The sequence below is a fragment of the Oryctolagus cuniculus genome, chromosome 13 (genome assembly GCF_964237555.1).
Source record: "Oryctolagus cuniculus chromosome 13, mOryCun1.1, whole genome shotgun sequence".
Lineage (NCBI taxonomy): Eukaryota > Metazoa > Chordata > Mammalia > Lagomorpha > Leporidae > Oryctolagus > Oryctolagus cuniculus.
Genome location: NC_091444.1, coordinates 64033574 through 64057577, shown reverse-complemented (window position 1 = coordinate 64057577; position 24004 = coordinate 64033574). Strand labels below are relative to the sequence as shown.

At 42.3% G+C, this 24004-nt stretch overlaps 1 long non-coding RNA gene across 1 annotated transcript; it reads right to left on the bottom strand.

Annotated features, from left to right (window-relative positions):
• Positions 1–1990: 1990 nt before the first annotated feature.
• LOC138844988 (uncharacterized) lies at positions 1991–20991 on the bottom strand. Its single transcript, XR_011381543.1, has 4 exons — positions 20321–20991; positions 19479–19611; positions 5746–5803; positions 1991–2121 (listed from the first exon to the last, which is right to left on the bottom strand). It is a non-coding gene; the product is annotated as an uncharacterized lncRNA (long non-coding RNA).
• Between the last annotated feature and the right edge of the window lie 3013 nt (positions 20992–24004).

Here is a 24004-nt window from a genome sequence, read left to right as displayed (position 1 = left end):
ATACTGACCTATTGAAAAATGTAACACTGCTTTCTCTGTGGAGGACTCCTGGTCCTGCACACCTCCAGTTAATAGTAATCCAACTTTTCTGGGACTCCTGAGATTAAAAACTATACAAGTCAATCTGACCACTCAGGTTTCAGTTTCTTGCCAGGGAACAAGTTCCGTGTTTTACGTACATGCATGTTGACCCAATAACAATTTAATAGTATGTTGACAGACTAACTAAAATTATATTTGATAAGCAACCCTGTAAAATGTCTGACTTTTAAAATGTGAATCACAGGCCAAATCTCTGAAAAGCACCAGTGTGTTTATTACACTTGATGCAATAGACCATGTTGAAAAAGTTATCTGTGAAATTAATTTTTGAATATTGGCTTTGCTGATAAACTTGCTTACTTCTTGTATAATTGGAACTTTTTTCATAACAATTTAGAGAGGCAAATGATAATAGATCACATATTCCAAGGTCTGATATTCGTAATACAATAACTATAAATTGTGAGTAGAGATCACTTCATTTTTAATCTAGAGAGAAAAACACTAAAATCAAAAGTTTCTTCAAGCTTCTACTAAGCCTGCTCACTTCCAATGTCATACAGAAAATTCCATTAACTTATTTAGATTTTCCTCTCTTTTTTTCTCTTGTGGCTTTTAGAAATGAACAGGTTGAAGTGGCCTAAAAAGAGGAGGAGACACGGAAACACAGCTGAGACAATGATAAAAAAAGTAAATGAACAAACTGGAACGCACACAATAATGAAATAAACAGGGAGCAAATTTCCTGCTTGCATGATTTTTAAAACTATATGTACTTCAACAGAGCGCATAACTTACCAAGAAGCCATTCCTTGAGTTATAATTTTGGTGAAACTTGAATGTATTAATTGAAGTCCTAAACTCTGATAAGTCCTAAGCTGTACAAAATTCAGCCTGACTCTCAGCTCTGGAAGGCAGAAATCAGGTTATCACACACTCCAGAGGCTAGGTTCCTGAAGCAGCTTCGCACGGGGCATTGGGCTATAACCCTACACTGAAAACACAAGGAGTCTACACCAGTCACCCAAACTTGTTGAGGGTTCAGGGCAGAGAGAGGCAAATGACACAGTCATCCCAGAACTGTTTTTCCTGTGTATCCAGTTTTCAGTTGCTTACTGTAAATGAATGCTTTTACACACAGAGTGGACTAAGACAGCCAAGTCAGAGAATCTAGGAAGAAAGCAAAGAGGTATTTCAGCAGCCAAGCAAGCCACACCTGTTTTTCTCTTAGCTTCTCTCTGCCGCTGCCCCCACTATAAAATGCATTATACCTTACAGCACATGGAAGTAAAAACATGCATACAAAAATGCTTTTCATAAAAGTTAGCCTTGTGCTTTGAATATATTCATCATTCACTGTGTGCGTCATCTCAGGCACCTTTTCAACCCCAGGCTGACTGTCTCCCTTGCTGCACCGGATGCCTTCCTGCCATCCGTTTCTGAGAGTTCAATCAGTTAAAAATCACTGAAATGTCATCCTAACAAATCAAATTTATATAGATAAGTCTACCATCCCTGCAAGTCACAAATACCTCCCGAACCAGATGTTGGAATTTGTCTGTTGTGTTGGAGGTTGCATTAATTTGGATCATTAAAAGGTACTTTCATTTTATCTGTGTTTTTTTCTTTTAACTTAATCTAAACCTATTACTTTTTCAGATGAGTAGCCTCCGTTAAAGAAAGATTTAATATGAACCTGTGACTTTCATGCTCCTTTTTTCTCAATCATGTCTTTAAGGGGTAATGGTTGTTCTAAAATTATATATAGTAAATGGAAGTGGTTTGTTTTGTTGCAGATGAAAGAATAAAGCTTCTAACTCCTTAAATGTTAATATTCTTAATTATATCAAGTGCTTAAATTGGATTTTGTAGAAATTCAGGGTGGACATGAACTTAGAAAAGATGAAGAGAACAAGAGTGATTCCCAGTGGGTACTGACCTTGCACACCTACTGTGTTAGGTGCTGTGCTTCTGACCAAATGATAGACACCTTGCCTCTCTGCGTGCATTCCAAAACAGGGAGAGAATTTTCCCTTCCTTCTGTGCTTGCTCCACTCTTGAATGCAACACCTGCTTGGACTTTAAACCAGCAGAAGGAAAAATGGTGCATCCAGAAGTTATTTACTGAGAACGTATAATACATTAGAGAAACAGAACCACATTATCACAGGGCTTGTAGAATTTCCATCGTGTGCTGGATGCCAACAATACATGAAATATCATTCTCCATTATATTTATGACTTCACTATGTGTAAATGTCACTGGGAACCCACTGGACAAAGGTGAGATTTCATATTGTTGGTGTTTAATAAATTCATACCAGTTCTAACCATTGTTAATAACATAAAAGTGTCTTAATAAAAATCTTTGGTTATAAAGAGATTGTATAAATTTAACACAAAATCTCAGTACATACCAAGTTCAAACTATTCCCGGTAGTAAGAGCAGACATAAGGTTAAATCTCACTCCAGAAATTTACTTTGTCCTTAGCGATAACATGCAACTCAGGAAGTTACTTCTCTTACAAAGAACTAGCATTTATGCTTAAGACTAAAATGATTATTTTTAAAGTATCCATTTTACAATGCAAATGTGTATCTAAATTAAACTCAGTAAAAATAAGCATTTTAAACTGAAGCTGCAGTAATGGCTTTATGGGAGACAATAGGGAAAGTGGTTCTTGAATGCGAACTCAGAGCAAACAGATTTCAAATTCCTCTTAGGGGACTTAACGCTCTCTTTGTTCCCTGTCTGTGGATGTTAATGTACAGGCAAGTGTTTGGAAACCCATTGCCCTGAAGTTGTTTACAAAACTGAGGCTTTTCAGGGATGAGGGTCAAATGTCAGAGGCGGGGTGGGGTTGGTGGGGCAGAGAAACAACTAACTGATAACAGGTCTACCTTTCCAACCCACGCCTTAACAACTCTTGCGGGCACAGAGGCGTGCTAAGACACAACAGCAATGAGAAATGGCGTAGCGAAGACACATCCACAGCAGAGCATTTAAACAGAGTGACAGAGAAGAGCAATACAGGGGACAAGAGTCTCACAGAGGAGAGGGAGAGCTTTTTAAAGAACCGTGGGAAGATGTGACTCCATGGAGAATTAAAGAGCAGCAAAGATCCCAAGCGCAAGCATTTTCTGGTGGGGAGGGTGGTTGAAAAAGTGACCTCAGTAGCCAGGTACGCAAAGCAGAGAGAGGTCAGCCCTCCTTCCTGGCTCTGCAGATCTGTGCCCCCATCTTTGGTCAAACTATGCCTTCCTAACTGTCCTTAAATAATGCTCTATGAAATACTCTTAAATTTCTTTTACACTAAATAAGCATCTTGTAATTCGATGTTTCCACGAACTGTTTGAAGTATCCTCTTAGCCCAAAAGTAGAGGGCTAGGATATACCTGGTATTTCACTCTTCCCAGACACAGACACAGCAACTACATGTCCATGCCCTTGTTTAGGTCATGAGTTTGTTTGTTTTTCTCTTGAGACCTTGTGACAAACTAGTTTCTTAACATAGAGTCAGTTTCATAGAATGCTCATTAGATTATTTTAGATTGACCTTATTGGGAAAATGTGGGGTTGTGTAGACTTTTCAATGAGGAATATGAACAATTTGTTTAAACCAACTAATCATCATCTATTCATTCATTCATTCATTCATTCAACAGTCACTGAACCCTGACATACACAGGGCCTAGCACTGACACATGGATCTGGCTGGTACCAAATGCGTGAATTGGCATTGGAAAGAAACAAGAGTTAAATTACTTTGATGGCCGGCGCCGCGGCTCAATAGGCTAATCCTCCACCTAGTGGCGCCGGCACACCGGGTTCTAGTCCCTGCCGGGGCGCCAGATTCTGTCCCGGTTGCTCCTCTTCCAGGCCAGCTCTCTGCTGTGGCCAGGGAGTGCAGTGGAGGATGGCCCAAGTGTTTGGGCCCTGCATCCCATGAGAGACCAGAATAAGCACCTGGCTCCTGCCATCGGATCAGCGTGGTGTGCAGGCCACAGCGGCCATTGGAGGGTGAACCAACAGCAAAGGAAGACCTTTCTCTCTGTCTCTCTCACTATCCATTCTGCCTGTCAAAAAAAAAAAAATTACTTTGATAACGTGAACCAGGAACATTCCCGTGACCTAAGATACTGACTCCACATTTTGTTTCCTATCTTATGGGGTGCAATACAAACTCCCTTGGAATGAGGACTTTTTGTATGATATTAGTGCCTGTATCCTTAGTGCCTAAAAAGGTGCTTGGCAGAATAAACATTCAAAAAATATGAGAAGAGGGCGGGGGGTGGGTGTGGGGAGGAAGGAAGGAGCTAACTTGTGCCTTTGCATCTCTCCAGAGACTGGAGGGACTAAGCAGTGCTTTATATCTTCCACTTCCCCTCAAAGTGAGCAACAGAGCTACTATGAAGACAACCAAAAAAAGAGTGCTCTGACCCAGCAAAGGGAGTGCTCCTGTAGGCATGATGAAACTTTACTCCTGGGAGAATCATATGTAAAGAGTGTTTCATCTTTAAGGCATGTTAGAGATGACAAAACACTTCTCACAGGCTTAAGATGTGTTGTTTTTGTTACTTGGAGAAGGTTGGAAGAGAAGGTTTAGTCACTTGTCTAAGGCACCAGATTAAGGTGAGTTGCAAAGCCAATTTGTTTTCAGTGCACTAAGTCATTGTTCCTCAGATGTTAGGCCCCTTTGAAACTAAAAGAGAATTCTGTTGGCTTTTTTTTTTTCCAGGTTATTTATTTTATTTGAAAGGCAGAGTTACAGAGAGAAAGGGGAGGGGAGAGAGAGAGAGAGACATAGAGAAATGAGAGATCTTCCAACTGCTGGTTCACTCCCCAAGTGAACTGGGGCTGGGGCTGGGCCAGGTCAAAGCCAGGAGCCAGGAGCTAGAAACTCCATCCAGGTTTCCCACGTGGCTAGCAGGGGTCCCAGCACTTGCCCTATCTTCCACTGCTTTCCCAGGTACATCAGCATGGAGCTGGATTTGAAGTGGAGCAGCCAGGACTCAAACTAGCACTCATAGGGAATGCTGAAACGGCTGCATCAGGAGGCCAGCCAGAGTATTCTATTGTTGAACATATTGGAATCTGCCGTGCTTTGAAAAACACACAGTCTATCAGATCTTTATCCTTGAACCACACAGACAAGCTAAAAAGATAATGAAAGAAATTATTCCTGACTTTTCAAGTGCAGCTTCAACTAAAGACATCCACCGCTGGTGGCTATAAATACAGATGTCTGCAAGCAAGAGATGCTTTCCCTGTGTGTGGATCCTGTTAAAACAGTAGGGTCCCAGTAGCAGTAAATCTGGTGCAGAGGAATCGATAAAACTGTATCTGGGTGCATCCTGTGACTATGAGAAATAAAAGATTATATTTTCATTTGCATGGTTTGCTGGGTTTTATTTGGCAGATATAATAACACAAGCTACGCAGAGCCCATAAAACAAAGTGAGAACAGCAGCTCATTTGGTGGCAGAATGTAACAGTTATGGCTAAAGGGCTTACATAATTCATCTCAAACTCTTATGCCTATATTTATTGTTGTTTAAATGAAAATTAAACTCTCACAGCCATAAGGAGGGATCTGGTCAGGAATTTGATTGAGGTCCTTTATTCCTACACTGTTTCTAGGATGATCAATCTGTGACATTTAAAAACAGCTACAGAAATATCCAAGAATGAGCATACTTACCTAAGCACATGAGTACTGCATTCCTCCAGTCCTGCTGTTGTCAACAACTTGAAAACTCCTGCAGAAGGACAGGGAGTAGAGCGAGAGGCCCTGTTCATTATTCCGCCTTGGAATTTCTAGTTAGACTCAGAGCAATTGTAAGCCATGGTGAAGAGCTAATGCTTCACATTCACATGGTGTTTAGTACAAGATAATATATTTTATGGGACTGGAGGGCAGTACAAAAGCAGGACTGAGCCCGTGATATTGGCCCAAAGGCAGAGAAGAGGGGCTGGGTCTGATAATCTCAGACATATCTTTCACATAAACGTAGAGCCTTTTATATAAGTCAAAGTGTTTTTATTATATCATATTGCTGATTTTTAAATTGCTTTATTATAATGCTATATCAGAGTAAAAACTTTGACTCCCAATTGTGAATGTATTTGGCCATTGAGGGATAGGGATTTTTGTTTATTTGTTGTGAAGCATCAAATCAGGAATATAGTTAAAGAGAAATCTGTGCCACGTTATTATATGCACATCTGGATAAGGTTTAAAAACACCAAGGATTATTACGTGGATTTCATGAAAATGGGACCATAAGGCTTAAAACAGGTGTGTAAAATAACATTCTGATTTGTCAGCAGATCTCACAGAGGTAACATATATTAATGTATAAACATGTTTTGTAATGTTAATTAAAATCATATGTCATGTAATCAGTTAGAAATGTTTAATGTTTCTGGGCTATTATCTTAAAAAAAAAATAAAAGCAACAAAGTAACTCAGTCATTTTTAAATGACCAGCATATCCTCTCCAGACATGTTAAGTAGGCATGAAAATAAATAAAAACACATGGCCCAAATTTTACCCACCACGTGCAAGTACACAAGTGGCTATTTTTGAAACTGGGTTATCTCTCTTGATTTTAGAACTCCTTCATTATTTTTAGGTAAATTAATATGGACACCAATGTGATTATCTTGAACTTTCCAAATTTGAAAATTTTATGCCATTTAGGTTGTTATTATATATATAGATGAACCAATTTGGAGAGAAAGACACATACAAAAGGAAAATTATTTTAGATGACTATTAAATGCAAGTAAATATCTCATTTTCTAAATAATGAGATAATTGACAGAATTCATCTTGTTTTGGTAATAAGCCCAAAGGGTTTGCAAGAGAGTGTGTGTGAGAGAGGGACAGTCTCTCTCTCTCTCATGCTAGCTTTAATTACACATTCCTCAATTTTAATAAGAATCAACTACAAGCAAAAAAGGAATATTAAAATAGAATATTACCCATTTTCATTTGAAACAAGAATGTCATTGTCACAAATATCTTACAGCCTTGTCTATTTCTTTTCAGGACTACCTTCATCTTTTAATCTGCTGATTTGATAGCCTTTGGTCAAGAGGAAAGGGGAAAAAGGGTAAACCAATCTGATGCAGATAGTTTCACAAAGAAGGAAAAGTTTAAAAAATGTTTTAGGTAGGGGAGAGGAGAATGGAGAGAACCAAATAAAATTAGGCAACGGTTTAGAAAGAATATTATGTAAGCTTTCAATGGGTTCATTTATTTCCCTAATACACAATTTTTCAGATTGGAAATGATATATTGTAATATTTTAACTTAAAAAAGAAAATTCCATTCACTAAATTAAAAACAAGATCTAGTGCTTTGCAAACATGAATATTCAATGTATAAAATCTTGGTAGCCAAAGGAGCCCCTGCTAGTTTTTGGGGATGGCACGACACTGAGAGACTTTTGAAGCAAGAGAGCCAAGTAAGGAAACAAAGATCATTTTTTGCTTTCAAAGACATTCTAGCACAAACAGGAATCACTTTCAGAACTGCCTGTTACCAAGGCAAGTGGGCATTGGTGTGGTCAGAGTGAATATCCACATTCTATTAGCCCAAATGACCGAATGGAATGATTCATGTTTTTCCCCATCCTCCATGCAATGCGCCTCCAGACCTCACCTCCATCCCAAATGTTTCTCTTTACACTTTTTGCTTGTGAGTTCGTCAAGCCTATTATTATTATTTTTAGGGTTGCAATCTCCAATAGTCCTTATTTTCACTCAAAATTACAATACAGGGGACTATGGCCAATGCTATGCAGATGGCCAAACAGATAATAAAGACTCAGTTCATGAATAATATCCACTCAGAAAGAGGACAAAAGCAACAGGAAAAAAGAGCTCCAATTGGACAAAATGTGCATGCTATATTTAAAAAAAATGCACGCGATCATTGTCAGAGATCATTAAGGCTGCCCTGTAGTTTTAATTATATGCCAGTGGCACCAATTTGATCTGACTGTTTGCTCTTATAGTCAATAAAAAAAGTCATAACTGCCATCAAATTTAAATTTAATTTATTTCCTACACAGCCCTTTCTGTTTTCCTTGTTTTTTTTTTTTTCTCTTATAACATTAACACTTTTTTTGTTAAAAAATGTGTGAAAGATTAATTTGTAGAATGAGGGGAGCTGTGGGTGCACAGCACAGGACAGATGGAGTGGGTGGGACATGACAGTTTTCGTCTGTGGCATCATTTTGTTGTTGCTATTGCAAGTGAGCAAAATAAAGCTACTGCTACCAGGAACCCTTTCTTCTGGGGCCCCTCAGAGAAGGTATGTGGCTTCTGCTGCCTGGGGACAGAGCCACCCTCTCCCCTGCATCTCCAGCCTGCTTATGAGCACTGGAGTCGGCCTGAAAGCACTTGAATTCAAAATCGCATTGACATAGAATGCTGCCCGACTTCTGCATGAGACAGAATGAACACTTCTCTGCGTAAACCATGTTGGAATGAATTAATGATCTTCCTTTCTGAGATCCCGTATCGTAAACCCAAGCGCATGAAACTCTACATGAATAATAAAAAAAAAGAGCTACTTTTTTCAAATGTTTTCTTTTTTTGGCACCAGTCAAAAATTTTACTCACATTCAAGGGGAATTTTTTTTTAATTGTCAAAAATGACGATGTGCAACTTTCGATTTTTGCCTTGGAACAGCCCTAATTTACACAGAAGAATTGTAGGAGTTCGCTATTGTAAAGGTTCTTATTGAAGAATAAAGCAATTACCACAGAAAATCACTGTCATATGGCGCACACAGACATTCCAAGAAAAAGTAAAACTTTGAGAAAGAGGAAGAGGGGAATTCAGGACAGCATGTGGGAGTTCTTTTTATGCACAAAGAGATCCATTAACAATATCTTTATCAGTTTCCTTCTTCCTTGTTAACTGAACCAACTGCAGTGCCCAGAATATGCGAACGTGATTGCAAATAAATGACTTGAGGTGGGGGAGAAAGGAGTGAGTGCGTATGAAAGCCGTTGGTGGTTAATTCATGGCAAGACAAGATTCGCCTGGAGAAAAACCTCCCCAGAAGCTTTGCCTCCAGCCAGTCCGTCTGTCATCCTGAGGCAAGGCAGCCACAGAGCCGCACCCCCTGCTTCCCGAGCCTTCTGCAATGCCTGGAGCCCATCAACCTGGGGCTTGCTGTGTTCTGGAGGGTAGGGGAGGTGGCACTCACGCCGTTTTCTATGTTGACACTAGTTTCCTAATGAGACTGTGAGCTTTCCCAGGGAAGGCTGTGTCTTTGAGCAGAGTGTTCTGCACAGGGCATTTGCGCCACAGATGCACCTGTTGACAAGGCTCTAAAGGGATCATGGATGTCACAAGGGGCAGCAACAGAGGCATCAAGGCATGATGATCAAAAGCATGGGCTTTGGGGGCAGACCGTCTGCATTTGCATTTGATATCAGGCTGTCCTAGCTATGTAACTTACCCAAGTCACAACAGCATACCCAAGCCTTACTTTCCACTTTCACAAAAACAGGATAATAATCGTGGCATGGACCCTGATTATGGGGTTAGTGGGAGAATTAAAAGAGACTGCTTTACATGTCTAAAGCATTTAGATGGTGCTGCGCACATGCTTAATTAGCCCTAATTTCCTGATGTTAATTTTGGATATTCCCAACACCTGATTCCTGAGGACACTTGGGACACCAAATCTTTGGTATGAAGCACTTCTTCTCCTGTTTGATTAGGGGGTCCCATGAGCAGATACAGTGTTGGGATGGACTTGGATGGGTGAGCGATGATGAAGAAGCATCGCTATAATTTAAAAACCAAATAATATGGGCCAGCAGTGTGGCAAAAATGGGTTAAGTTGCCTCCTATGAGGCTGGCATCCCATATGAGTGCTGGTTTGAGTCCCAGCTGCTCCACTTCCAATCCAGCTCCCTGCTAATGCACCTGGGAAGGCAGCAGACGATGGCTCAAGTGCTTGAGTCTCTGCAGCCCATATGGGAGACCCGGATGGAGTTGCAGTTTGGGGGGAGGGGGAAGAGAGTAGACCAGCAATAGAAGATATATCTCTCTTCTCTTTCTCTGTTTCTCTTTCTCTCTCCTCTCCCTCTCTCTCTCCATAACTCTGCCTTTCAAATATATAAATCAATAAATCTCTTTAAAAATAGAAACAAATAATAGATGATCAGATTCTGGAGAAGAGAAGTTTTCATTGGTGTCACTGGAAATAGTGAGAAAATCTAATACGAAATGCCTATAAAGTAGAATACCCAGAATGCGACAATGATAAGGGTGTCTGATTTTAAAAGTTATCTATTTTATATTTAATCCTATCAGAATCTCTCCATAATTCTATATGGTGGTGGAAGGTGTGGCAAGTTCTTACCGTTTGCACCATCACAAGCACTGACAATCAGACTCGGAACAGAGATGATCCACCCCTAAGTCAACACAGAGATCGCGATTCCAGCCCTGCTTATACTGAAACACTTTCCGAGCCTGTTATTTATACTCATGTACATGTAATTACTTATTTCCATGCAGACTGCTTCACAAAATGTAAAATATCCTTACCCTTCCTTTGTTGTCTGATGCAGTTCACTTATGCCCAAAACTCTGGAGAGTAGTTGATTCACAAACTACAGTGGAACTCTGATGGGCTAGGACTAGGGTAAAAATGGTGAGCTCCCTATAATACACATTTTTAAAAAGAAAGAAAACAGTGTATCCATGCATACAGCTTTAAGTCTAATTGCAGCCAGTTTCTCTTCCACAGTAAGGAACTTACTCTTCCTAACTGTCGTAGTCCCCTGGTCGTCGACCCCAACAGCTGTCCTTCCTGCCTTCTTTAATGATAAAGCTCTCAGTTTTTACTAACTACGTAACCACCCAAAATAAAAATTACATTTCCCAGTTTCCTTTGCAGCTAGATCTACCCATGGGATGAGTTCTGGACAATGACATTTAAGTGGAACTGTTTTGTGCCATTTACAAGAAGCCACCTTCAAAGATAGCTGAGGCACTGGCATACCATATGGGCACCGGTTCAAGTCCTGGCTGCTCCACTTCCGATCCAGCTCCCTGCTAATGGCCTGGAAAAGCAGTGGAAGATGGCCCGGGTCCTTGGGCCCCTGCACCCACATGGGAGACCTGGAAGAAGCTCATGGCTCCTGGCTTCTGATTGGCCCAGCTCCAGGCACTGCATCCATTTGGGGAGTGAACCAGTGGATGGAAGACCTCTCTATCTCTCCCTCTCTCTGTCTGTAACACTGCCCCTCAAACAATTTTTTTTTAAAGATAATTGATTTCCCCTTATTCCCTCTCTTACCTATCACTTTCTGCTGTCTGGAATTTGGGTATGATGGCTAGTGCTTGGGCTGACTGATGTAATGGACCACAGGATAAGAGTCACACTATAGGAGAGAGAGAACTTGGGGGAAGTTTCTGAGTTCAACAACTTCCTAAAGTAGTAGCTCAGGACTTGCCAACTCTGTTTCCATAAGAAATAAATCATGTTGGTGGATGTCACTAGGACTAGCCATGATCAAAAATGGTATTAGAGATTTCTAAAAAAATTAAAAATAGCACTACCATGTAATACAGCAATCCCACTTCCGGGTATATATATTCAAAATAAATTAAATCAGCATGTTGAAGAGACACCTGAACTCCCATGTTCACAGCAGTGTTATTCACAAAAGTCAAGATACATAATCAACCTAAGGGACTGACAACAGATAGATAAAGAAAATGCAGTATATAAATATTAGGGTAGAATACTATTCAGCCTTAAAAAAGGAAGACAGCCTGTCATTTGTGACATGGAAAGACCAGGAGGACAGAGTGTTAGGTGAAGTAAGCTAGACACAGAAAGACAAATACTGCATGATGTCACTTACACGTGGAATTTTAAAAAGTCAAATTCATAGAAGCAGAGAGTATAATGGTCGTTGGGGATGAGGGAATAAGATGTAAGTCAAGGGCACAAAGGTGCAGTTGTGAAGGAAGACTGCATTCCACAGATCTAATGTGCAACATGGACACTAAGTTTTACCAATAGTGTACTGTAGAGGTATGCAGCTGGCCTAGTGGTAAAGGTGCCTGCAACTCATGTAAGAGTACCTGGGTAGGCCGGCACCACGGCTCACTAGGCTAATCCTCCGCCTTGTGGCGCCGGCACACCGGGTTCTAGTCCCAGTCAGGGCGCTGGATTCTGTCCCGGTTGCCCCTCTTCCAGGCCAGCTCTCTGCTGTGGCCAGGGAGTGCAGTGGAGGATGGCCCAAGTCCTTGGGCCCTGCACCCCATGGGAGAGCAGGAGAAGTACCTGGCTCCTGCCATCGGATCAGCGCAGTGCGCTGGCTGTAGTGGCCATTAGAGGGTGAACCAACGGCAAAGGAAGACCTTTCTCTCTGTCTCTCTCTCTCACTGTCCACTCTGCCTGTCAAAAAAAAAAAAAAAAAAAAAAGGAGTACCTGGGTTCAATAACCGCCTCGGATTCTAGCTTCTTGTTAATGTAGATCTTGGGAGGCAGCAGTGATGGCTCAAGTTTTGGGGTTCCTGTCACCCACAAAAGACACGTGGACTAGGTTTCCTGGCTCAGCTCTAGCCCTGACCATTAATGGATGTGTAGGGAACAAAACAATGGTTGGGAGCTCTCTATGTCTGTCTGTTTCTTTCTCTACCTCTTGAAATTTCAAAGAAAAAAATAAACTTGTGTGCATACTTGACATTTGCTAAAAAGAGTGGATCTTATGTGTTGTCACTATATCAGGGGAAAAATTATAACTATGTGAAGAGGTGGAGTAACAAATTAGCTTGACGATAGTAATCAGCTCACTAGGTAGTGTGTATGAAAAATCACATTGTATACATTAAATATACAACAGTCTATTTAAAGATAAAAATAATTTGCAAATAAATTTAAAAAAAGATTTATTTATTTGAAAGGTAGAGCTATATAGAAAGATGGGGAGATAAAGAGAGAATGAGCTTCCAATCTGCTTGTTCACTCGCCAAATGGCTGCAATGGTCAGAGCTGGTCCCATGTGGAAGTCAGCAGCCAGGAACCTGATATGGGTCTTCCATATGTAGGGAAGGGGTCCAAGGACTTGGGCCATCCTCTGCTGCTGTCCCAGGCCATTAGCAGGGAGCTGGGTCAGAAGTGGAGCGGCCAGGACTTGAACCAGCACTCAAATGGGATGCCGGTGTCAGAGCCCCTCAAATAAATCTTTTAAAAAGCAAATATGGGGGCTGGTGCTGTGGCTTAGCAGGTAAACCATTGCCTGTCATGCCTGCATCCCATATGGACACCAGTTCAAGTCCTGGCTGCTCCTCTTCCGATCCAGCTCTCTGCTATGGCCTAGGAAAGCAGTAGAAGATGGCCCAAACCCTTGAGCCCCTGCACCTGTGTGGGAGACCTGAAAGAAGCTCCTGGCTCCTGATCAGCACAGCTCTGGCAGTTGCAGCCAACTGGGGAGTAAACCAGTGGATGGAAGACCTCTCTCTTTCTCTTTCTCTCTCTCTCTTTCTCTGCCTCTCCCTCTCTTTCTGTGTAACTCTGCCTTTCTAATAAATAAATAAATCTTAAAAAAAAAAAAATCATGGGGCTGATGCCGTGGCTCACTTGGCTAATCCTCCACCTGCGGCGTCGGCATCCCATACGGGTGCCGGGTTCTAGTCCCAGTTCCTCCTCTTCCAGTCCAGCTTTCTGTGGCCTGGGAGGACAGTGGAGGCTGGCCCAAGTGCTTTGGGCGCCTGCACCTGCATGGGAGACCAGGAAGAAGCACCTGGCTCCTGGCTTTGGATCTGCACAGCGCCAGCCGTAGTGGCCATTTGGGGAGTGAACCAATGGAAGGAAGACCTTTCTCTGTCTCTCTCTCTCACTGTCTATAACTCTACCTGTCAAAAAAAAAAAAAAAAAGGGCAAATATGGGCCCATGTGTGGCTCAGTGGGTTAAGCCACCCCTTGCGACACCAGCATCCCATGTTAGAGCGCCAGTCCGAGTCCTGGCTACCCAGTCCAGCTTCTTGCTAATTAGTGTGCCTGGGAAGCAGCAGAAGATGGTCTGATATGGGAGACCATGATGGAATTGCTGGCTCCTGGCTTCAGCCTGGCCCAGCCCTGGCTGTTGCCACCATCTGGGGAGTGAACCAGCAGATGGAAGCTCTTTCTCTCCCTCTCTCTTTCTCTCTGTCACTCTGCCTTTCAAATAAATGAATCTTTTTTTTTTTTTAAATATAAATATGTGCTTTTACCTTTTTTGTTTTCCAGGTGATGGGAATATGGATGATTTGGGGTTTTCTTTGTACTTTCTGAAATTTTAAAATAAAAGTAGTAGTTCATTTTTAAAAAGAAGTAAGTCATGTCTATCTTGTTTAGAATTTTGTTATTTGTAGTTTTTTCACCTGCAGCTAAATGCAACTTTTTTTTTTTTTTTAAAGATTTCTTTATTTACTTGAGAGGCACAGTTACGGAAGTGAGGGAGAGAGGTCTTCCATCCACTGGCTCATTCTCCAAATGGAGAATTCATCCGAGCAGGGCCAATCCGAGCCAGATACCTAGAGCTTCTTCTGGGTCTCCCACGGGGTGCAGGGGCCCAAGCACTTGCTTTCCCAGGCCATCAGCAGGGAGCTGGAAAAGAAATGAAGCAGCCAGGACTCGAACTGGAGCCCATATGGGATGCTGCTGCCACAGACGGATGCTTAACCTACTACGCCTGCCCCGCAGCTGAATGTAATTCTAACTGATGCTTTATCTATGCCCTTATGTATGTCTTCTAAAGGGCAAGGGAAAGTAGAATATTTACCACACTTACCAAGGCTCACTGTTATTACGTAAGTATAGCACTGTAACAAAGGGTATATTTAAACAGGATATTCTAATGTATTTAAAAAACACATACTTAATACATGAAAAAATATTAGGGTAAGTCATGTTAGTTGTTCATAAAAGTTCATCAACCCCATACTCAGTCACTTAGTAAACAAAGGTTTATTTCCAACGTAATAGCCTAATGTGGGCTGGTTAGGGTGGGGCAGGATGTGAGCCTCTGTTCCATGCAGTTATTCAGGGACCAAGGCCTTTTCTATCCTGGCCATCAGAGACTTGGATCATGTTCTGCTTATGGACTCCCAAGTCCTCACAGAACAGAGTGCATCATACATGGGAGACGTTAAGTGGTCCGGGCCTAGAGTGGCGTTTGACACTTCTGCCAACATTCCTTTGGCCAGAACTCAGTCTTAGGGCCCCAACTAACTACAAGAGAGCCTGGGAAAATCAGTTTTGCTGTGTTCCCATAATGAAGAAACAAGAGCACTAGTTTTCTCTTACTACCCAATACACAAGCACTTAAATAGAGTTTGCAATACTCCAGTTTTTAACTTTTCTAGAGGGCCACTTAACAAGGACCACATATATGCAGCTCAATATGTAGTGAAATAGTTTAACCTAAATCATCTTGATGTTGGAACACCTAAGACTCAAACGTTTCTAATAATGGAAGATGAACTCCCTCAAAAGCTACGTCTTCAATCACCACCTCTGGTCAATTACTCTGCTCTTGATTCCTCCTGCTGCTCTGTCTCCTGTTCATGTTCTTTCTCCATGATGACGGGTAATTTTTTTAAACATCCATAGAGGACATTAAGAGAAGCTCCTATGGGGCTTTATATTGTTAAAAATGCTTTTAAGAGGTGGGCTGAGAGTATATTGCTGACAACAATGCATCTCTGAGGCAAATAGAGTTTTTCCATTTTCTCTAATACTACTATTGTGCATTTTATAGTCAATTGTGATTATGAGCTGCCTGCTACTTCTGCGTCAGGGTATTTTTAATGAGGGTTAGACATGCCAAAACAGACAGGCAGACAGACGGACAGACTGGTATAACGATAGATGGATGGATAGATTTCTATTTTCCTCTGAAAATCAATGATGATGTTTTTATTGAATCAATGTTTCCCTCACATTTTGGTCAATTACCAAAGACAATCTATTTGAGGAAACATGATTGGAATTAAAAAAAAAATAGCTCCAAGAAGAAGAAAGTCCAAGATTCTTTATTAGCTTAGTAACAAGTTTGTGGCCTGCATCATGAGACCCGTTATTGTTCATCACATTTCATCATGAAATCTTTTTTCCTGTATTTTTATTAAAAATTTTAAAATTTCTATATTCAGAATTATCCAGAAAATTCTGCTACTGTTAACTGTTATTTCCTTTGACAGTTTCTTTGAAGTTTGGCTCTTTTCCAGAAGTTTGAGGCCCATAATAGATAGAAGATAACTTTTTAGGAATTTGTCTACTTCCTAAATAAATATAAAGGAAGTTATCATGCTTTGCCCAATTTATTGGAAATACAAGAAGTTAATTAAATAATTTTTGTGTTAACTAAAGAAATTTGAGGTATTGATGTTTATGTACAGTAAAAAGAAATTATACAAAAATGCTTTTTGTGAAACCAGGAATAATTTTCAGTTAAGAATCAAAAGATCTTCAGATTCAGGACAAAAGCAAGCAAGAAAGAAAAAAGTATCAACTGATTTCTGTGTGTTTTGAGGAAGCCCCATTTTTTGATTTTTGGGTTTAGAACTAGTGAAAGACCACATCTCTCACATGCCTGGCATATAGCAAGCACCCAACTCGGTTTGCAGTGGTCAGCATGAATATCCAGGACCCCAGTAGGCTGCGAGAAGCAGACAGCAAATAGGGGGACTAGATCGTCAGGGTGGCCACCTCCTGGAGCTCTAAGAAGGCGCCACAGCTGCCTGGTTCTGCAGGGATGAAAGCCCACCTGGATGAAGGGAGATCCAGCAGCCCTAGAGTCAGAGAGAATAAGGCTCCAGACGCAGAATGGTGGGACTACTCCACTCTCATCTACCGCGAGATTGCCAAGCGGCTGCCAGAGCGCGGTGGCTTCAGGAGGGAAGAGGCCTTTCTTAGTTGCCTGAGTGCGTCTCTGAGCTGTAGCAAAACCTTCGGGAATTCGTCAGCCTTCTCGTGCTCTCTGGTGTGGAGCCAGAACTGGATTAGTCCCTTTTGTTTCTCCAAATCTTCCTCCATGTGTCTAGACTTGGAGATTTGACCACTGGCCTAGGTTACTAATCCACAACTTTAATGCCCATCAGAATCACGTGGGGCTTTCCCCAATACTGCTGCCAGGGCTCCACCTTAGACCTCGTGAACCTGAATCTCTAAAAGTAGGGATGAGGAGAGAGTGTCTTCAAATCCCTCCCTGTTCAGTCTATTGCTCACCACAGACCAAGAGACCCTGACTGATTTTCCTTTGCAGTTAAACAAAAGGCTTTGTAACTTGGTGCTTGCTTGCTTGCTTTTTTGAGATCTCTCTCTATTTACTTAAAAGGCAGAGTGACAGAGAAATGGGAGAGACAGAGAGAGAGGAGTTGGGGAGAGGAGAGAGAGAGAGAGAGAGATCTTCTATTTGCTGGTTTACTCCCCAAATGCCGTAACAGTTGTGACTGGGCTGTGCCCAAGTCAGGGGCCAGGAACCCATGTACCTGGGCCATCATCTTCTGCCTCCTGGGGTGCATTAACAGGAAGCTGGATTGGAAGCAGAGGCAGGACTCAATGCCGGGCACTCCAGTATGGAAGGCAGATAGCCTAAGCAGTGGCCCAACCTGCTATGCCAAAACACCCAACCCTGTTACTTGGGGATTTCAATGCAGTTGCCACAGTTCGGTCACCAGCTTGATAGGAAAACACTAAATCCCTGTTTTCAGTCACCAGTGATCTCAGAGATGATGAGTAAAATGCTTCAACTTAACCTAAGTGCAGTCTCAGCCCCTGCCTCTAGGAGGCAGGGAATCATCTGGGCACCTTTATAATGTGCCGTTGTATTAAGTAACTTATCCAACACCTAACCATTTGGACTGAATTCCTGTGAACATATGAACACTCAAAAAAAGAGAAAGACTGAATAGGTACAGGTGGACTATTAACAATTAGAAAACCGTAACTAGCAGTCTGGATACTCATTTAACGCCATTAAAATAATTAACGCATTTCTTAGTAAATAAGAGGCTAGAGTATGATGAAATATGATTATGTTGTTTTTCTTTTGAAAATACAAAAAGTGTATCACATCCAGTTAAGAACAATCTGGTCTGTAATCGAAGACACTTTTAAACAAGAGGCCAATCAAAGTCAAAATACTGGACTGAATGAGATTATGAGATTATTAAATAACTCAACAGTGGGATCATCATTTTTCAGATTCCTTTATTATCGTTAGTGCTCTAAGAAATTGCAGACAGAAAGAAAAAAAGACTAGTTAGGATTAATGTTGTGTGGTATTTTTTATTTAGCCTGCTGTCTTTTTGAAATACCGATTTCTATCTACTGAGTCTTTTGATATAGATCAGTTAAACTTGAATGAACAGAGTCTTCTCATTTAGTTGTCCTTGTTCTAATAACAAGAATGGAGTGTGCTTCCCCACCCCCTTCAGTAGTTTATAAATAGTCTGCATAAAATTGCCTATTACCTTTTCATATATTCTCATCTCGTTATGGAAAAATTGCACCCTCTTTCACCCCAGGCCTTTCCACATCTAAGTGAGACTCTTTGCACTTAAATGTATATGGCAGGAAAAATCAGCAAATACGAATGTTCAAACCCCAAGGGGGCAGCCTGCACACAGATGAAAATATGACCATACACATGCACAGTTTTGTTGTATGACACCAGGACTAGAAGAGAAAAACCCAGGCTTGCAGCAGAAGATTGTACTCAGAAATGTAAAAGAGTCCTGTAGTGTGGTGTACCTGCATTCAAATGTAAACCCAAACAACAGTCAGTAGAAATCCTGGTGTTGTTTCAAACCATAGCATAAGAGTAACAGTGACCTAAGATGTGTTCCACACATTTTTGTTAAATTCACATTTACTTAATAATATATCATCACCAACTTTGCAGTCAAGTGTCAATACAGCAGGCAAAACAAGTTTTTCTTTTCCTTTTTTTTTTTTTAGGAATCCAGCCAAGGGTCATTTGCTCATTCATGAGCCTGTGTTCTAAGAAATTCAAAGCCAAGATAGCAAGTTAGGGCCATTATCTGGGCAATGGCTGCAGGGCCCAGGCTCCTTTTTTGTTTGTTTGTTTATTTTTTTTTCTTTTTTCATAAGGGCCCAGCCTCCTCACAAGGGGCATGTCAGTGATCAGCCAGGCGAACTAGGTGAGAGACAACATGTGGTGAACACAGGCCCATTTCTGTTAGGACAACACCAGGACCATAAATGTTGGTGGTGGTCACAGCCATTTTTGACTCGGAGGATGCTCATGGATTGACTAAACATTTGGCCAGGGCGTCTACCACGCAACATCCATCGCTTATTTGTTTCTTAGGAAAGAGATTCAGATGAGGGACACAAGATAGCAGCAGTTATACCCACAACACAGATGCACCTTACTTGGTTCCTCTTGCTTCCCAACCTCCAACAGAGCTGTAAGATCTTAGCCTCCAGTTCTCACCGAGATGAATCGCAGCCAGGAGAAGGGATGCTAGGCCTGCGGAGTGCTCTCTTGAGGTGATGGGACAGGAATCTGCTGGGAAAGAACAGCAATAGGAAATGCCTCAAAATTAAGGACGCAGAACACGGGGTGCATTCTTTCAGTTGTGCACGCCAGGTACTGTGCCAGGTATGAGGGACACCAGGACCCACACAGTGCTCTCTCTGGGAACTTCACAGCAGGGCTGTCATTTATGAACGATAATAATGTAAACTCCACTCTGAATGTGATTGCCTGCATTTACCCTAAGAGGAAGGGACTGGAACCTGTGCATTTTTTGGATAAATAATTCTCATTTTGATGAGTACCACAGTGTTGGTTGCCACGCTTTGCCTTAGGTGGGGCTGATGCGGATAATTCTGTCATATGGGCTGTGTGGGTGTGTGACGCTGACAGGTCAAAACCTAGCAGAGGCAGCGGCCAATCCTCCAGCCGTCTCCTCTGGCACCTCTCCCACAGCGGTTCAGCGCTACAAGGTCAGCCTTGATTGCCCAAGTTACAGTACTGACAGCAGACACCCGGGAGGGTCTCCCGGCCCACAGCGGACTTCCTGAACCTCGAGACACTTCTGTTGCTGTGAAGCCACTGAGATCTGAGGGTTGTTTTTATTTACTGCAGTGTAACACAACCTAGCCTGTCCAATACCATTAATAAGTGTCTGTTTTGCTTAGGACTTTTCCAGGGGACACGAAATCACAGGCTCCATAGAGATGAAAGGAGCTTTACAGATTAACAGACTCACCCAGTGCAGTAAATCTCCCACTAGAAAGAGATCACCGTCTCCCCGTTGTTTTCTCCTCTTTCCTCTCCGTCAATGTGCCTGTGACACCGACGCTGGCCAAACTACTAAGCTGTTATAAGTGCTGCCTCCCTCGGGTCTGGCTTCCTGAGACACCCAAATACCTTCTCAGATCTTCAGCCTCAGTATCTCTTCTTTTCAGTGTAGCGGAGATAATATTGGGTTTTCCCTTAGAAAGGAAGGTAAAATAAAAGTAACAATGTATAGAAATAGAAATTGCTGAATAGAGACTGCTAATCAAAGCACATTGGCTTCTCTTCTATTTGATCCTTGCATCCTGCATCCATTCAGGTACAGCACACCTAAAACAGAGGGGAGATTGGAGATACATCGCAACTTCGTCAGATGCTGGCTTTCCTTATCCACCCCCGAAATGATGACAGCATACAAAACACAGGTTTCCCTCCCCACCATGGAACATTCACATTCTCTACAAACAACATAAGTTTTCAAGAGCAATATTCTCATTAACAATTAATTTGGGATTTTAGAACACTCAAAGTAGTCACTCTGGAATTGTGAACAATCATAGTCATCACCATATTTTAAGCCTATTCATGCACAGAAGAGAGTAAGGAAGTTCTTTATCATGCAAATGATTCCTAAGTTCTAGAAATTCAGTTTACCCCTATAAACATGACTTAATTTCAAACTCTTCTATTAAAAGACATCAGTGTTGGGGCAACAATCTCCATATTGAGTTGCCAATTCCATAACTATACAATGATACTGGATCTTATTTGGGGCTAGAGGAAAGTGACCACAGATGGAAAGTTAAATGATTTCAGGTTATAGTTCAATCGACTGGAAGAAGTAAATGGTATTTATTATTTTTAAAAAGTTAAAATGCCTTTCTCCGTGTGTATACTCTATTATAGCCCACTGTAAATCCACTGTTTAATAGGGAAGTGTGGTATAGCAGTCAAACACACAGACTCTGAAGTTAGACTCCTGTGTCTTAATTCCTCCTTTGCCTTTTCTTGCTGTGTCATTTGGAATAAGAAACAACAGGGGCCAGCGCCGTGGCTCAATAGGCTAATCTTCTGCCTGCGGCGCTGGCACACTGGGTTCTAGTCCCGGTTGGGGCACCGGATTCTGTCCTGGTTGCCCCTCTTCCAGTCCAGCTCTCTGCTGTGGCCCGGAAGTGCAGTGGAGGATGGCCCACGTGCTTGGGTCCTGCATCCACATGGAAGACCAGAAGCACCTGGCTTCTGGCTTCGGATCAGCGCAGTGTGCCGGCTGCAGCGCGCTGGCCTTAGTGGCCACTGAGGGGTGAACCAACAGAAAAAGGAAGACCTTTCTCTCTGTCTCTCTTTCTCATTGTCTACTCTGCCTGTCAAAGAATAAAAAAAGAAACAACAGGGACAGAAACTGGCTGTTTGGGAAGCCGAACTTCAGAGGGCTCTCACAGACTTTGGCTAACTACATATTGGCAAATCATCTCCCTAAACAGGCCATAGTTGGGCTTTATTAATGAACTGTTACCACAGTGAAACACTTAAGGCAGCTAGCCTTACAAAGAGAAGAGGTTTGTTTAGCTCACAGTTTTGGAGGTTCAAGTTCAAAATCAGGTGACCACCTTGGTTTGGCCTCTGAAGAGGGTGGTGGATAGGAATGGCGGAGCACATGTGGAGGCAGGATCATATAAGGAGCCAGGAAGCAGAGAGAGAGAGGTTGACCCCCAACTCAGGCTCTCAACACAGCCTCCTGGCAACAATTACCACTGAGTATATGGTCCCCATGACCTTTGGCCTTCTCACTATGCCCAACTCCTCAACACCATACTTGGATTACATTTCTACCATCTTAGTATCATTAATTTATGACTTTGTGGTTTAAATTCCTTTGGGGTTCAAATACCTGCATGAGTCCAGGAGCCATGTCATATTCAAACCATGAACCAAAGGTTTCCTAGGACATTTGGGCACTACTGGGACATCACTGGTGGGGTGAGTGCTGCCTGAACCCTGGCATGGGTGTTACAGATCCACACTCACAGCACTGCACTTACAGAATCCACAAGCTCTGATTTTTAATGAAGAGCAAACTCTTATGGTACTGGTCTTAGTGCAGTTTCTGTTGCCATGACTGAATACCAGACACTGGGTAATTTATAAAGAATAAAGGTTGATTGAGCTTGCAGTTCTGGGGTGTGAGAAGTCTAGGATCAAAGGGCCATATCTGCTGATGACCTTCTTGCTGGTGGACACTCTGCAGAGTCTGGGGGTGGTGCAGGACATGGCCTGGCAGAATCAAATGGGCTCCTATAACTGACCCACTTTCAAGACAGCCTATCAAACCATGAATGGGGACGAATCGATTCTTTTTAAAGCTAGTTGCTTCTTCTTCTTTTTTTTTTTTTTAGATTTATTTATTTATTTGAAAGTCAAAGTTACACAGAGAGAGGAGAGGCAGAGAGAGAGGTCTTCCATCCAATGGTTCATTTCCCATATAGCCTCAACGGCTGGAGCTGTGCCAGTCTGAAGCCAGGAGATTCTTCTGGGTCTCCCACGTGGGTGCAGGGGCCCAAGGACTTGAGCCATCTTCTACCAGTTTCCCAGGCCACAGAAGAGAGCTGGATGGGAAGTGGAGCAGCTGGAACTAGAACTGGCGCCCATATGGGATGCCGTTGCTTCAGGCCAGGGCGTTAACCCTCTGTGCCTCAGCACCGGCCCCAGGTCTAATCTATTTGTGTGGGTGCCATGAAGACCCATTAACCTCTTAAAGGTCTTATCTTGTCCCAACCCTTCTTACTTCATGAAGAAGATTAAATCTCAACATGTGTTTTGTGGGGACACTCAAGCAGTGTCAAAAGAGCTGAGACGAAGCTATTTTGAATCTCACCTAGTGCACTGGATGCCAATCTTCATGTTTCCAAAACATTAATGCATTTGCTTATAGGTATTTCCCCAGACCTCACTAGGATGTCACATGCTATGATATATGTACCATATTACTTTCTAAAAACTGACTAATTCTGAATCCCAAATGCCATCTGGCCCCAAGGATTTCAGAGGTGGGCATATGGACCTGCACCTTTTTATGTGTGATGCTTTCTGGTTGGAAGCGGGGAGGTCCTTGACAATGCTGTGTTTCTCCCAGTATTGGAATGTGAGCTCCATCCACTCTCTTCTCTTGCCATCTCAAGGCCAGAAAGTGGGAAAGAGAACAAAGCTTCCGAACAGAGGGAGAGAGACAGACAGACACTTAGACAAAATAGTAGACCAGTTCTGGGAAGCTTTTTCCTTAGGAACTGCTGCTATGAGGCTTCCTGTAAAGATTTACAAGATGGGGTGGCTGAATGATCAAACCCTCAAGGCTGAGGAACAGCCCTAAGTCCCTCCATCAATAAGCTGTGAGCCGTGAGCCCTAAGGAGGCCCAGGGCCCTTCCTTCGATGAGTGTGAGAACATCAGCTAGACAGACCCCAAGGAGGTCTACTGCCACCCCACCCTACCATGTCCATGTTTGCACTTGATCACTCCTCCAATCTCACCCACCTTACTTACAGCACCCCTGTAGGCAGCCCAAGAATCAGAATGATGGGTGGCCAATTCCTTCTGCACTATATGAGGGTTGCATGCTGTCACTGCTGATCTTGGGGACTGGATCAGGCGTCTTTTATACT